Below are 16,011 nucleotides of genomic sequence, written 5' to 3' on the forward strand. Positions count from 1 at the left end.
AGGTCATATGACTGGTGATTTGCATGTGCAGTTTTTTGAGAGATAACTATACTTGTGAGTTTTCTGCCAATGTCGTTCTTTTTAAAACATTATCTTTTAGGATTAGAAGAGTCACCTGGTGCCTTCCATGTTGCTGAAAGGTCTTCTGGATGAGTGTCCTCTCTTTGAGCAGGAATCATCTGTGTCTTCCTCCTCTTTTTTTTCAAGCAGAAGGAAAAGTGCCACAAAATCAAAGTGCTCTACTTAATCTGCAAGTATATTTAAAACTTTTAGGGCAATTATGTGGTACCTGGTAGCTAGCCAATCCCTCAGCACAAGGAGGTACTTTATAGACATCCTCAGAGTTAATCTGTGGCTGTGGGTCAGCCCCCTGAGGAACTCGCTGCTCATATAAGTTACTTTGGCTGCTCTTGTGTTTCTAGTGTTTTATCTGAGCCCAGAGATTTGATGAATGTTCCCTCACAGCGTTTTAAAGCCAGCTGGGAGCTTACAAGCAATAGCCACAGTACAACATTTCTCTGCCTTTCAGAACTGGAGTGCTACTGACTCCTTCAAAAAATAAAACCAAACCAAAAGAAGAAAACTCATAATTTGTGTCCCATGCCTGTTAGTCACCTGAGATTAAGAGTAGTGGGTGGGTTTCTGGCACCAACACAGGTTAGGAACCAACCATGGGAATGCTTCTGTGTAGGCACTGCTTTATACCTATTGCTTTATACCTGATTGTATAGTAATGTGCACATGTGGTCGTTTCTAAATTTGGGGTTCTGACACACCTTCTGATGTCCTGTGGACAGTGATTAGTTCTGGACAATAGGCCAGGTAAAACCTCTAGAACATTTTGATCTCTAACCATGGAAGCAGAGCAACTAGGGTAGGTGGAAAATAAATATAACTTGTACTTAGTGTGCTGCAATCTACTGTTAGTGGCAACATTTCCACGCTATTTAGGAAACATTTGTGTTGCCTTCATGCGTATTGAAGTGATTTATGCAGAAAGAAAACTAATTTCTTCTGGTGGTCTTTTTTTATTTTTCTGATGTTTAGCCTACTGATTTATTCATAGGACCTTGGAAATGGGTATATGTTAGCAGACATACAATCTATGTGAATTAGCATACCACCCCTGAAGGATCAAAAGAAGGAAACATATTGGAAGATACAAAGCCCTATGATAAAATGACGTGAGCTGATTTTTCCTCTTGTCATTGCCTCCACCTCATATTACATTGTCTTGCAGAAATGACTTTAAGTCTTGAAGCATCTTTGCTTTGTGTTAGCATCAACCACCAGAAAGATGCATTCTGAAATACCTCATGGTCTAGTCTCTGAGTTTTCCAATACTCTCAGTTACACTGACATCCCGTGGTAATGGAGTCTGTCTGTATGTTTCTAATCAAGCCTTTCTTCCCAAGGTTGTTTAGATGCCTAGATATGCTCCTTCACTGACTGGAAAGTTTTTATATTGACTTCCCAGTCTTCAAGCCACAGATTTAACATTACTTCTGGCAACACATAACAGAAGAAAAACCTTAGGTCTGTACAAAGCCACTGTGGGCTACTTACACATCACATTTCACAGCATACTGCACTACATAGCAGAGACAGAAAGGAAGTCTAGTGATGATTTTGATGCTCTATGAAAGACAGATCATTTCCTTCCTCAAACCCACTGATGGTTTAAACCACATTTCAAGTCAGTCAATAGATTTTTAACTTGCAGATCATTGTCAAATGTAAACAATTTCAACTTAAATAAGACAAGCTTTTTATATGATTAAAGGTAAGTTTGTAACTCTACGCTAACACTCCAAGCACGTGGTATCATTAAAAACACTAATGTGAACGTAAATTAGAGTATTTACAAGGGAGTAATTTTAGAAATATATTTTGCACCAGCTGATGCAGAATGTTTAGTCTCAGTACTTCAGTCAACACAAACAGTGAAAATACAGCACTTTCCTGGACAGTAGCACGGTGCCACGACTTTTGGGTACCACACATTTAGGCTGATAGGGACATTTACTTGCAAGGCTTTAATCGCACAAAGTCTATTTGTATTTTTGTTTCGCTTTTATGGATTTTTTAAAAAAATCTCATTTCAGCTTAGAACATTAACCTCATCGTGTGTGAAAGAGGCAAACTCATTCTCTCTGACAGTACGCTCATACTCCACCGTTAAGTAAAGGATTTGTACAGGAATAGTTAGTGTTGCAGCCGATTTTGTGACTCTCCCTAATTTAATAAAAAAAATCAAATTCCTCTGTACACAAAACAAACCTGCAACTTTACCAAATGACCGCAAGAGGTCATGATTGCTCTATAAGAACAGTTTCTCCGCAGTTTAGGAAGAAAAACATTGGTCTCTTCTCCTGTGTGTTGTATTTACTCAATACTACACCAGCGAAAAAACTAAACATAGAACTAGATTGTTTTGCCTTCTTCATTTAAAAAAAGTTTCTGCAATAAATTGAAAACTATTTCTTCAAGTATGTACCTTTAATACCTCTTTTCTCACTTTCCTTAAATATCTATCTTGAACCTTTCTGCACATAGTTCAACTTTAAGACAAGGATAGAAGAAGGGGATGTTATTTTAGATATTTTTCTTGCTAAGAGAAACAGCTACTTCTCAGTTTGAAAGAATGGGTGGTAAAATTAAAGCTCACATCCTTCCTTAAGACATCTTTCGACCTTCTACAAGCAACCCTGTTCCTTGTTCCATTCTTAACTTTAAAAACCAGTAGAAGTATCACAGAAATGCTTCTCTCTCTACTTTGTTACCTGATATGAGGCTGTCTTACTAGCATAAGGAAGTAGAGAAGTTTGAAAACTGTTTTATACTCAGAGCCCTCCAGAAATGTTCTTACCCGAGTTACATGCAAAGTTTGCCGATTTCTTTTCACATAATCTCTTGAAAATTACAGACTTCAACTACCCTTGCACCTAAAAATTCTCATCTAGGAATCCATCTCATGTCCCAATTGGGGTTTCACCCATCTCACATATTTATAGGAGCTTCATTTTGTCTTGTCCTGCAAATGCAAACTTGCCAATTTAGAGCACTGTTAAAAGATAATCATCTTATCTTGGCCCTTTTACCCCCTTTCCTTATATTCCTCCACCAGCTGTTTCTTCCTGGTCACACCAAATTTTTGCTACCAGCTTCACCTTGAGGGGCATCGCAGTCGCTCATGGGTTTGCCACTGCTGCATCCTCACCCACCTTGCCATCCTTCTGCACATGTTACCAGTCTGTGCTGCCCCCTTATTTCCCAAAAAGCACTGCTACACTTCTGTCCACCTGCTTCATGCAGAAGAGTAAATCACTTTCTCTTCCTTGGAAAGCCTTCTTAAAACCGGTGTCAATTATTCAAATGGCAAAATATCAAACCAAATGTAGTCAGGCAATCAATAAGCTTTGAACAATGCCAGTTCTCCTTACGTTACTCTTTCCCAGTCTTTCTCATGAGCTGGAAGATCTTTGAAGGGGAACCTTTTTCTATATTTTTATGATCCTTTATGTAAGATGGCCCTACTCCATTCTAAGGGCTCCTATGCAATGAAATCAAATAAGCACAGTTTAAGTGTTTAAATTATAAGGGAAGTGTCTTGCATAACTTATTTAATGTGGAGACATGGTGAGTCTCAGAAGGGTTTTGAATGTCGAGAAATTCCATCTGGTTTCAGGCAACACAGTGAACAGTTTAAACCAAAAGTATTATCTTGAGTACAGACTGACTTCATTTGGGGCCTATATGACTCCAGAGCATGTTTCCAAATCCAGTCATGATAGAGACAACATCAAATTCTCTGAAACAAACAGCAAACTCTCACTAATCTTCATCAGAGCTGTGATTTCATCCTCAGCTAGGCAGGTGATTCAGAATCACAACAGCACAAAGAAATTGCCATAGTGGCCATAGTCTCACCTGGTGATATTGCCATGGAAACCTCATTATAGATCAAAGCTAACAATCCAGTACCATTCAATTAGCACCAGTGTCAGGCTGCTTTCATGAGTGGCTACAGTTTATTGAAATACTAAAACCTTGCAGGACAGATAATGCAGAATGAAAGAAAACCAATTCATTAATTGAATGGACATATTACAACATGCCGATTTTCTAGCTACAGAGTATATTCATCATTGTATTTAAAAATATTTTTAAATATAGATTTTCCCAATTAATATTTATTTCGTATTTTATTCATATCTGTCCTCATCTCACTTTTTTCTAAACAGCACTGCTGTTAGCTAGCATTAGTGAAAAAGAAATTCAAATTGAAAAAGAACTGTTGGGGAAATAAATGTACTCCTGATGTACGTTCAACTTGCAGTACAGACAAAATGTGTGTTAGATAGTCTGAATAATTGTATACGATTAACGTATGAGAAAAGCACAGTATTGTGGCTTATGTTTGAAAGCTGTAATATATTGACTATCTCTATCAAATAAACGACTTCCTCCTCACGTACAGAGTTGGATATTTTTATTCATTATGTGAACCATAGTCTAATGTTCAACTACTCCAAATAGTCTAACTGGATAACTAGGCCTGACAAAATAAGTTTTATGTTACATCAAGAGAAATGTGAAAAAAAATAGCATCGACAATTTGCTAACTTATTATGACTACTTCAAGCACTGTAACAAAACCAATTTCAATTGGTTTATACCTCTATCACATCTCCCATGAAAATGGCAACACAGTTTACGTAGACAAAGTTCTTTTAATTCTTATACCAAATATTAGCTTTAACATAAGATTTCTTGTCTTCCACCTTATCAAATGAACGTTGTCTGCTAAATCATGTTATGCATGTGCACAGACATTCTGTTAATTAACATCCATACCAAAGCACACTAGCTTCCATCACTCTGCTAAATCAGTTATTTTCTATCCAGACAGATTAATCCATCACAGCTTGGCAATCAGCAGTGAATTTGGGCCCTTTTAGGTAGTTCAGAGTTCAATATCCCCAGCACATGTCACGAAATCAGAAAAAAATGATGACAAAGTTTTCACTACTTTTTATTCAAAAATTCTAGAATTTATTCAAAAATTCAAATTTATTCAAAAATTCAAAAACCTTGACTCCTTCTATGTTGAAGGGAACTCCATCCTTCAACATTTGTCTGCTCGTGGCTTCAATCAGCCCTTAATATTTGACCCCAAACATCTCTCAAAGTAACTGCCTTTCTTGTAGCTGTATCTAGTAGCCCTTTGTAGCATCTGCCTGCCGATTACCTGCAGATGGCTAGATAAACCCAGCTACCCTGTTTGTTTCCTTATCTCTTAAAGCCACACAAGCTTTCCCCGTGTTATTAAGTTTTACAAGCATAACTACACCATGGAAGGTGACAAAGAATCCAAATGACAGGGGAGAAGGATATTGTAGAGACTACATCAGACTGTGGTTGATCCAGTGCCACTTTAAGAAACTTTAAGCCACTACAAAACCACCCTTCTCCTGCCTTACGTTATCCCCCTGTTACAGGATTTTGCCAGTACAGACAAGCTGCGTGTGGCCGTGCTGTACTCTAGCTTGCTGCCACGTACCATGGTTTTAGGCTCTTGCCTCTGCTTTGAGTGATGTACCTGCTACATCAGTTTGGTTACTCAGAAATATCACTTCATGACACCATTGCAAAGGGGAGGTTTCGAAGTCCAACTTTTAATGCCAAAGATTTCACCCAATATGTTTCAAAAAAAAGGAAAATAATTCTCCTTCTTCCTTCCTGTCTGTGTGATGACTTTCCACAGCTGGCATCTTTGCATGTTCCCCAGCTTAGGATGACAGTGTCTTCCATATCTCTCCCTTTTCTCCCACTCAAACACACAGCATACTTGGGGACTTCCTTCTCTTTCTCTCTCTTCCACAGCTTTACTTTGCTCAGTTTTATTGAATGAGTTACTATTTCAGGGAAAAATAAATAATATAAGATATGCAAGAAACTCAAATTGCTAAGTAAGAATTGCAATTTTCCTTTTCCTCTAGATTGTAAGAATCGGCTCTGAAATCGGTATGAAAGGCATTAAAAGCTGCAACAGGAAAGGCAAACACAGCTAGCAGCTGAAAACACACAAAAGACATTATGCATGCAGACCAAGAAATCACTGGGCAACTAGCACTGCCACCCTCTAATTACATGGGCTAAGAGAGGATTGATGTGCCAGCCTTAGGCTGTGCCACCAGTCTTGTCCTCTTGTTAGGGCCAAGGGCTGGAGCAAGGTTATGTCACTAAGAACTCGTGGCCAGAAACAGAAACTGAGATAACAGCCAAGTCCTGCGAGCTCAGGACAGAAACCAGGATGAGGGCCAACAGACATGGCACAGCCACCACAAGCCCAGCCAGGAGACCCCTCTCTCCTGCCCTGTAAAATCAGATCCCCCATCCCTGGCTGCCAGTCACAGCAGGGACACCCTTGGGACTACCCGAGGCTGGCTGAAAGGTTTTGCTCATCAGTCAAGTGCCAACAAGCCTCAGCTAGGGAAAATCTTGCAGCCCTGTCAGCCAGTGATTCAGTAGGTAGCGAGGATGTTTTCTTCCAGTCAATAAAGAACAAAAGCTTTTGAGGGCTGCTTGTGTGTATTTGGCTATGGGAGGTGCCATCTTCTATCAGAGGATGAAAATGGAAGGTCCGTTTCTGCAAAATTCCCCAAAGGAAAGGCAGTAAGAATTGTGTGACAAGCCATTCCCAAGCTGGATAATAGTAATTCATGGTTGTTTTAATTTATCTCTGTGCCCTTTTTTCCAAGGATGCCTGTAGTATTGTTGCACCCTATTTATTAGCTGCAGCTGCTTCGCAAGAGGTGTAGCTGCACAACAGAGATAGGGCAGCAAACCCTGCAGATAATATCCGACTAGCTTTAAATTACTGCTTTTATTTTAGCACCTCAGTTCCAGCTTTGTTCTGAGATGGGCTGTGTCATACAGTGTTCTCTGTACAACTTCAGTGTACATTGCTATATAGGAAGCATAAAATATCTGCAATAAGAAAATTACTCCAAACTTTACATCAGCTTCACCTCAAATGTAAACAATGCCATCTGCCACCTATCCAAATATTTGGATGAGATCACCACCAGGCTGAGGAGCAACTGCTAAAGTTGAATCCAAGGAAGTCTGTGTTTGATGATGGCTGTATAAATTTTTCTGCCATTCATTTCTTCCTAACTTGAATTCTGTGGATAGCCTTCAGGTGTTGTAATTCTTTTTATTTTATTCCTTCTTAGAATGTCTTTATATTAATCTACAGAACAGCCTTACTTGCCTCATTTGACTTAATTTGTGCTGTCCCATAGGGGATGGGAGTGATGGCATCCAAGAGATTAAGAGGGAGAGACTGTGACACAAACAAGTCCCTGGGTCCCACCATGAGGTGGAGGTGAGGCAAGATCTGGATGACGGAAGGAGCAGTGGGATGCAGAGGCAGACTGGGCGAGCATCTTGCTGAACGCACCAGACTCAGCAGGCCTGGGTGAAAACACAGACAGGCAAAGTGTAATGTTAACGCACGCTCAGCGAGTGAGCTCTGAAATTCTTTCCCTTGCATGCTCCCAGTACTTTCAACAAGTATTTGCAGGCTGTTACTCACATTTTACATGCATTCTCCTTATCGCCAAGTACCTCTAATCCCTAACCCACCAACAGATTAATGTTATAGTCAACACTCAATACCATGCAAAGCTAGACAGATCCTCCAGTGACTGCGGAGACACTTGTTGACCTTGAGAGCAACCCACAATAGGGGATACGTGCACAGGACTTGAAAACATCACTTCCATCTCTCATACAAGTGATACCATTTCAGCTTTACATTTTTTCAGGATATTAATTAGGGGTCTTCCTGGGAAATGTGAAAGACCTAGGAGAAACTTCTGGGATGATGAATTTACTTTGGTTCCTGAAACTCCATGAATAAATTCAGTAAGCTACGTTTTTTGACAATCCAGTTATTTGATAGCCCTGATTAAACCTTTTTAGAATGACTGGAGGCTCTGGATGTTATTTATTCATATTCAAGCACAGAAACAGTCACTCATGCACAGAAATCCTCAGTGACTCACGAAATGACGTGCTTACTTACGCGTAGCAATCCTCAGTAACTCACACAGTGACACGCTCCTGCCCTGACATACTCGGTAACATGCACAGTGACAGCTTGGCCCAGAGCACTTATTTTAGAAATCCTCACAGGCTCCCACCCTCGAAGCTGAAAGCAAAACTCTCCAGTGATTCCAGCCCACACTGCCAAACATGCACATCCACCCCCTTCTCTTAGTTCAGCCTTTTCTCACCACTGAGGCATTTCCCTGCTGAGGGCTCCCCTAAGGTTGCTAATGCGCTTATGAAAGGAAATCTCATTTTCACTACCTTCACATTTTAATATCTTAATGCCAAAGAGCTGCTGTTCTGCTTTTTGTGTTTTATTTTGTTTCATTTTATATGGAAATTCTACATGAAACAAACATTACATGACAGTCAAGGGGATGAGATGGCTCAGGGGATCGGTAATGGACTGTGAAGACTTTCCTTTCTAGGCTAGTGCTCAGATTCATTCTAGGCTGTTTTAGCCAGATTTAACTTAGGAATAAAAGTGTGCTCATTTAAAAGGGCTGAACTCTCTGAAACTAATTAGATTTAAAATGAACTGACCAGTGACAAAAATAACACTATGCAAATAAACTCCACCAAGCAGCTGTTTGAAAAAAAAACAAATGGAAGAAACATGCTACTGCAGTTGGGTAAAGATACAAATGGAAATTATCTGGAAACATACTGACTGCCAGGGGCATCCCATCCATCTTCCAGCCCAAATCTGTTACACAACTAGCTTTTGCAGGATGCCTGGAAGGTCTTCAAGCTCAGAGTGGGTCAGAGTAAGAGAAACTGGCACTGACCAAAAGTTATTCCTGTCTAACTTCACTCATTATCATGCAAATAGTAAATTCATAGCCTCAAGGCTCTATTCCTTGTAGACCAATATTCAACTTCATATAAAAATACATAGCCACATCCTAGCTGTGGATGGCATCAGACTCTCCAGTGTCATGACAGCAGCAAGAAATATAATAAAACAAACAAACAGCTCCTTAAACACCCCGATGAAACTCCAGTGACCCATCAGACGTACTCAGTGTGGAGACTGCACATCTACAATGAGTTAGAGAGAACTCCATCTCTTCAAAAAGAACTGGAACAGAGTGAAAATTAGTAAAGGAACTAAATGCCACTCTGAGGTGCTGTTTTCAGAAACTGCTTGCTTTTTTCTTGTCCTTCTCTTGCAGTTTTAGTTTGGGTACATCAGCATTGCAGTTTTCCTCCAATGTTTTGAATAATACATAAATACAATAAAATAATAATCTCTTCAATTCCCCCTTATATTCCAGCAAAAATGCTTTTACTTGGCTTTTTAACACCACCACCACGCTTGGAACACTTATTAGAAAATGAAAATGTATTTCACAATATATCACCCATGGATAAGTTCTAGCTCAGAGTATTCATAACTCCACAATAAATATAAATAAGGAGCTAGTGAACATTGTAAGCGCATGACTACTTGTAGTGACACTGCAATAACTCTAAATGTACAGGTACTTGAGAAGCAATAGACCCGTTATTACATTGTTGTACTACAAATGAAATCTAACAAATGAAATACAAATGACAATGAATAGAAAATACTGTCAGAATACTAACTAAAAGCAGTGGAACATAACCAGATGGGTTTTTCTAAATCAATCAGAATATAGAAGACTGATGTCCATGTCTAGGAATTGTTCTAACTCTTGTCCTTCATAGTGCCATAAGCATACGATTGGACACTTGATTACCTGCATTCAAACATCTTATTTATAATACAGGTATGACATCATCTACAATATGAAGCTCAACATGTGACAAATTGCTGCATGATACTACTATAAACGCTGGGTATAATTCTGTCATTTCTCCTCACTGCTTTTCAAAATCATCGTGAGGGCAAAGGAGATAGGAGCTTGTTAAGCTTGTGAAAAAGATTATATGAGAGCACTCCCTGCGATATCAGGGAAGTGAACTGGTGATGCAAAAATTCTTTTTCAGTCCCTTCAGAACCAACAGCTAAACCACCCACGCTGTAAATCAAACAACCTATCCTTCAGCTTTCATTAGTTGAATAAATTCAGTATTCAATTCAGCCAGCGCTCAGTACCACTAATATTAATTTCAACTAAATGGAGCTATAATTAGACAGGAAAACGATTCAGTTTGTATTTGCATAAGATTTCTACAACCAAATCTACTGAACAAGGAAAAGCCATAATTAAAGGAGAAAAAATTGCTATCTAGATAAGAAGTGACACAAAAGAGGAACACATCACGCAACTCAATAACTGAGAAAAACCATGGAACAGCCCAAATGCTGAAATTGTTAGCACAGATATTTCAGAAAAAAGATGGCAAACAAATAGTCTGCCTCATCTAGCCCATAATCCAACTGCCTGTGAAGTCAATAGGATCATCCTATACACAATCTTTGCAGGGAGAGTTGTTAAGCCTGGAAAAAGGTTCCCCGGAGCTGTTGTACAATCTCCATCCTTGGCAACATTTGAGATACAGCTAGACATGGCAGCCAACCTTATCTGATGTGGAAATTTCCAGCAGAATTCTTGGCTAGGTGAGGTCCAGAGGTCCCTGCAAATCTAGTTTATTGTGCTATTTTAATTAATATCCATTTTAAATTAGAAGAGAGATTTTTGTCATCAATGCATAAGGCTGCAGCATAGCTTTTCCAGTGCTTAACCACTCTCACTCCAAACACTATTTTTTCTGCATGCCAGTCATAATTCCACTTGCTGCAGCCTGTGACTTTTGCCTCTCCTGCTTTCACTGTGTACCCTTGAGAAAAATCTGACTCCGTTTTCTCTATAAATTCCCTTTAGGTCCTTGAAGATAGCAATTCGATCTTTTCAGCCTTCCCTTCTCCAGATCAAACAACCTCAGCTCTCATCATACATCACACAATTGCAGCTCCTGAACCTTGGCACTCTCCCGCTGTTATCTCCCTTGCACCGTATGGCCCCAGGCTGTGAAGTTTCAAACCCATTTGCTCTTGTGCCAGAATGGACTTTTTGCTCACCCCTGTACTTTGCATGCTGATGCAAAACCACTCGACCCTCTTTTAACCTTTCATTTTGCCAGACACAGCACATCTTTTTAGCCTCCTCCCATGTGACTCACTTCTTATTTTCCTGATCACCTTGGCGAAATTTCCTTCCACCTGGCTGGATGAGTACTTTAACTTGAACAAGGATAAATAGGTATTAACTGGTCCATGCTTATAGGAGGACTTATGGGAAGTCTACAAGAACTTCAATCATTCTTTTCTCTTCTCTTCCCTTCTGCTCTAGCATCCTCCAGTCTAACACATCTCTTGACTCGTATGTTACAGCTGCAGCTCTGTAGCCCTTGTTTTAGATCAGGGCTGATCTCAGGTGAGTAACTGTACCAAGTTTTCTAGATAATGCCTTGTGAGACTTTTTGATACCACTAGATCTTCCCTATTCCTGTTGGAAACACCAGCTTCAGTACAGCCTAGAAACTGTCTTTGGTACTGGCAGCTGGTAGGCACCCTGGGCAGATTTCAGCTGCCTAAAAAAAGTGATTATCCTGTCCTGTGAGAGATGGCTGACCTTCTTCAGTTGAGCTTCTCTCTATATAGGTTAGAGGGAGAACCTGGTAAACAAGCTAGATCCACAAGCTCATCATTACACAGCTGAAGGTAGGTAAACTAGAATCATATCCTGTGACCAATTAAAGCATTCACATTTTTCATTCTACTCTGTCACTTTCATCTGACAAGCTCCAGCATTGCAAGACAAATTCTTGTCATTAGTCATCCATTGTCTGACCTTGATTTTTTTTTTTTCATTTTTTTTCCATTTCTGTCACACAGGTGCTCCTGTTTATTTCTATCAGTTATCTCTTTCTCTACACACAAAGCCTCTCAGTGTCACACAGGCAGCAAATTTATCACCATGTGACAGCCTTTGATGGGGTCAGGTAGAAGAGAAACAAGATAATTTACAACATTACAATCTCATAATGGAAAAACAATACTAATGATTTGCTATCAGCCAACAAGTTCTTTTTCCATCACAAATAATTATTGCTTACCCCTTTCATTAGAAAATGAGTAACTGATTAGTCTTGCACCATCCCCTCACCTCAGCAATCTTAATTAACATATGATAATTAACATATGATACCACATTAAATGTGCTACAGAAATCCCAACATTAGCTTCATTGCATCTCCTTCATATTAAAAACCCAAAACAATCCCAACAAGCTACCACAATAAAATGCCGTTCAGTTCTTTGCTGAAGTCATGGAAGAAATGTGGAAATATACAACCTGAATATCAAAGATTCTCTCTTTTTCTTTTTTTCTTTCTCTTTTACATTTTGATACATTTCACAAACATTGACCAGACAAAATAACTATTTCAAAATTTCTCAGGGAATAATTTTGCATGGCCAAGTTTAATGACTGTAAGTATCAATTATAATAGTAGCGGGAAAAAGAGAGCATGCACACAAAAAATCTTTCTAACGCCTAATGCAAGACGGCCAATTTTAAAACATTTGAAGATGGCAATTCACTAGATATCAGTAAAGATTTTTGCCTCAAGGTCTCTTCTTTGTTTCCTTTTTCTTTATGTAGTTAAATCAGCAAGGATAAATGTCTACAGACAAAATTATCTTACATCAAACAAATATTGACATGACTTTTAAGGTCAGTTGCTGCAAGGCCAGAATTTAAAACCAAATTAAATTTGATGTATGCCATTTCAAAGGTCAGTTAGAAAGGTATTAGTTGCACCCATTTTACAATGCAGCCCCCAGGGAGGCAAACATATTGAATGCTGTGGAGAGACATTGCTATAATGAAGATAATTACAGTAATAGGTAGGTAGATAATAGAGGCTTAATTAGATCAGAACAAGCGTGTTATTTAGAGAAAAAGAAATCACAGTATATGAAATTAAAAGTAAATTACAACAATTCAGGTCAGTATTTATTTCAAGTTGATAGTTGACATGCTTTACTGTATCTTTAGGGGGAACTGAGATATTACAGCAAAAGACAGTAAGTGTTTCATTGTCATCCAGCACAGCCCAGTGTCACTGCATATGAAATGTCTCTCCTAGAGTATTGCCATTCTGATAGAGGCTGTGCACATATTTAATTTCCTGGTTTTCCTTTCTGATCTCAATCATTTTCAATAATAGAATGATGGAATGAATCCTTTCATATTACTTGAGTAGCTTAAGGAATAAGTAAATGTCCATCCAGGACTGGAAAGGAAGAAGTTCTACAAGACGAGCAGGTGAAGGAGTTAAAGGGCAATTCTGAAGAATGCTAGTGCCCGCATGAGCTGATACGCGGTGCTGCAATGATACTACTTGACTTTGTCCCTGGAAAAAGCAATTCCCACCCTCCCTCAGGCAACTGTTCCCAACACTACTTTTTTGCTAAATTATTCCCATTTAAAATGTTTGTGAATTTTCTGCCTTTAAAAATTCATATCTGACCAGCAGTCATTATGTAATCCATAATGCTACTGCTCTGCTCCGCCACATGACCCCAAAAGGTGAATGAAAAAGGGAGCAAGATGGAAAGAGATTGCCCAAAACGTCGTTGTTCTGCACCCTGGACAGCAATTTATCTCACGTGGATTGTGATTTATTAGTATCCTGTGGCCCTCTGCATAGGTGAAACTAGCTTTATGAGATGCTTAGTGGTTTAGCAGAGCAAAACAGGAGTGAAAAACAACGCACACTGCAAGATACGCCCTTAATGTGTAAATACCAACCAGGACAGCTAAGCTGTCATTGCATCATTAGTTTACAAGAGTGACTTTCATCGCCAGTTCACTCTAGCAAACAGCTTTTACTCTGCAGCTAGCACACCAATATTTGTGCTGTCATGCAAACTCTCAACTATTCAAACACCTTTGTCAGGCAACGTAGAGAGGCCCTCACAAGAATCTTGTCCTGTCTTCTCAGCTAGGCAAACAGCGGCCATTAAGCAAAAACATGACAGTTCTCATTCTCTGTAAAGTAACATGGAAAGACGATAGTTCAGAAGCACACAGAGTGTCCTTCCACGGCTTCTCTAACAAAAGTCACTGAAAATGCCTTTCAAAAATGAGGGTGACTCTCACTTTCTAAACATACCTTTAAAACAACAATAGTATGCAATAATTCTGCAGAGAGTAGTCTAGTATTGCCAATGAAAATTCTGCAAGCCCTAAATTGGCTATTCTTATCTAATTTTGTCTTTCTTACTTGTATTACAGCCCTAGGCCAATTATACCAGAAGATACTCCACCGTTCAGGAGTGAGGTGACTAACTCCTGCCATCTAGAGGGTGGTTTCTAGAACATAGTCGAGGGAGGTATAGTTTCACAGGATAAAACAAAACTGCTTAAAATCTATTTAAGTGAGACAAAGATAAAAATCTCCATGTCTGCCTAAGACTATGTATTCTGTATTTATGTAAAAATGTCCATTCAAATGAGAGAACAATTGTCTTGTCTCTGAGAGTCCTTTTTTCAGCAGCTCAGCTCATTCATGAAAGAAGATTAACTGACTGGAATAATTATTCTAAACTAGATGAAATTATTTATTCTCATTGTGTTCTTGCTTTCATAGCTGCCTGATATGGACTAGAATTGTCATAACCAGAATTAAAGAAAAGTCATTAAGAAAAGTGAGAATGGCACACCCCCCCAAAGGTCTTAAAAAAAGATTGTATTTTCTACTTAGACTTTTAGTTAAATACTATGTAGTCCTGGTTATCGACTTCTCCACATGCTTTCTTACAAAGAAGAAACGCCCAGTTAAATAATCACCATGTAAGCAATAATGCTGTTTTCTGTGTCCCACTAAGATCACATCTTGAAGCAAAAGCATGATAAGCAAACTATTTGTTGTGGGAGATACAACCCTGGCCTCACAAAAGTTACAAGAGTCTTCCTGAAATGGCAATGGTGGCCAGTGAATATGCACCACTCTCATTCAGTGAAATCAGATTCCATAACCAGCAGTCAACTTTCAATAAAAAGAACATGCCCAAGTACAATGTGAAGCAGTACAACCACCTGATCTGAGTGAATGGATCATTAAAGCACACAAGAAATAAAACAGCACTCCAAGACTTATTCATATGAAATACTTATCAAACCTCTCCTAGAGAAAAGACTATGAAATACACTGGATTGTAACTATTCCATGACCTTTGCAATCACCATCATTTAAGTATCTATACAATAACTCATCTAATGATTTTCACAAAGGGTTTTCTAGTCAACATGCACAAGAGCAATAAATATGCTTGTAAGGAGAACAACTGACATTAGAATGAATCAAAGACATCCTCACAATTCCTCTTGCTTTGTGTGTCATTTAGGGGAAGTAGTTAAGCAAGGGTTCATCACAGATACAAAGAAAAGAGAACAGCAAGTCCATACTTCATACTCTGTCATGCCTCACGTAGTGTCCTTCATATGTGCCAGCCAAAGCAAGCTCCAGAGTTTGCAGCTATTGCACATCTCCAGCAAGCAAGCACCACTAGGTTACAGACCTCTAAGTGTCTGAGTTGGGGAATGAGAAGAAACTGCTGAGAAATAGACTGAACTCTCCTGAAGGGCAAGATAATCTGTGATACAGTGGGACTTGCATAAGCTCAGGTGGGACAGAGCTTTGTGGAGGTTTTTTTATGGTACAGATATAATGCCCCTTTTTATGTTACATTCTATTCCTGCCATTAAGATTAAATAATAGCTTGTTTTGAAAACAGATGGAGCCACTGATGAAAGATTTCAGAGATAACTTTCCAGGTTCCAGCCAACCCTAATCAATTACAACCACAACTAATTGTTGCAATTACTATCCCCTAACATTTGGTCTCTCTCAAGTGAAAACTGTGAGGCAATCACTACAAAAGGACACCAA

Source organism: Phaenicophaeus curvirostris, chromosome 4 (assembly GCF_032191515.1).
Source record: "Phaenicophaeus curvirostris isolate KB17595 chromosome 4, BPBGC_Pcur_1.0, whole genome shotgun sequence".
Taxonomy (NCBI): Eukaryota; Metazoa; Chordata; class Aves; order Cuculiformes; family Cuculidae; genus Phaenicophaeus; species Phaenicophaeus curvirostris.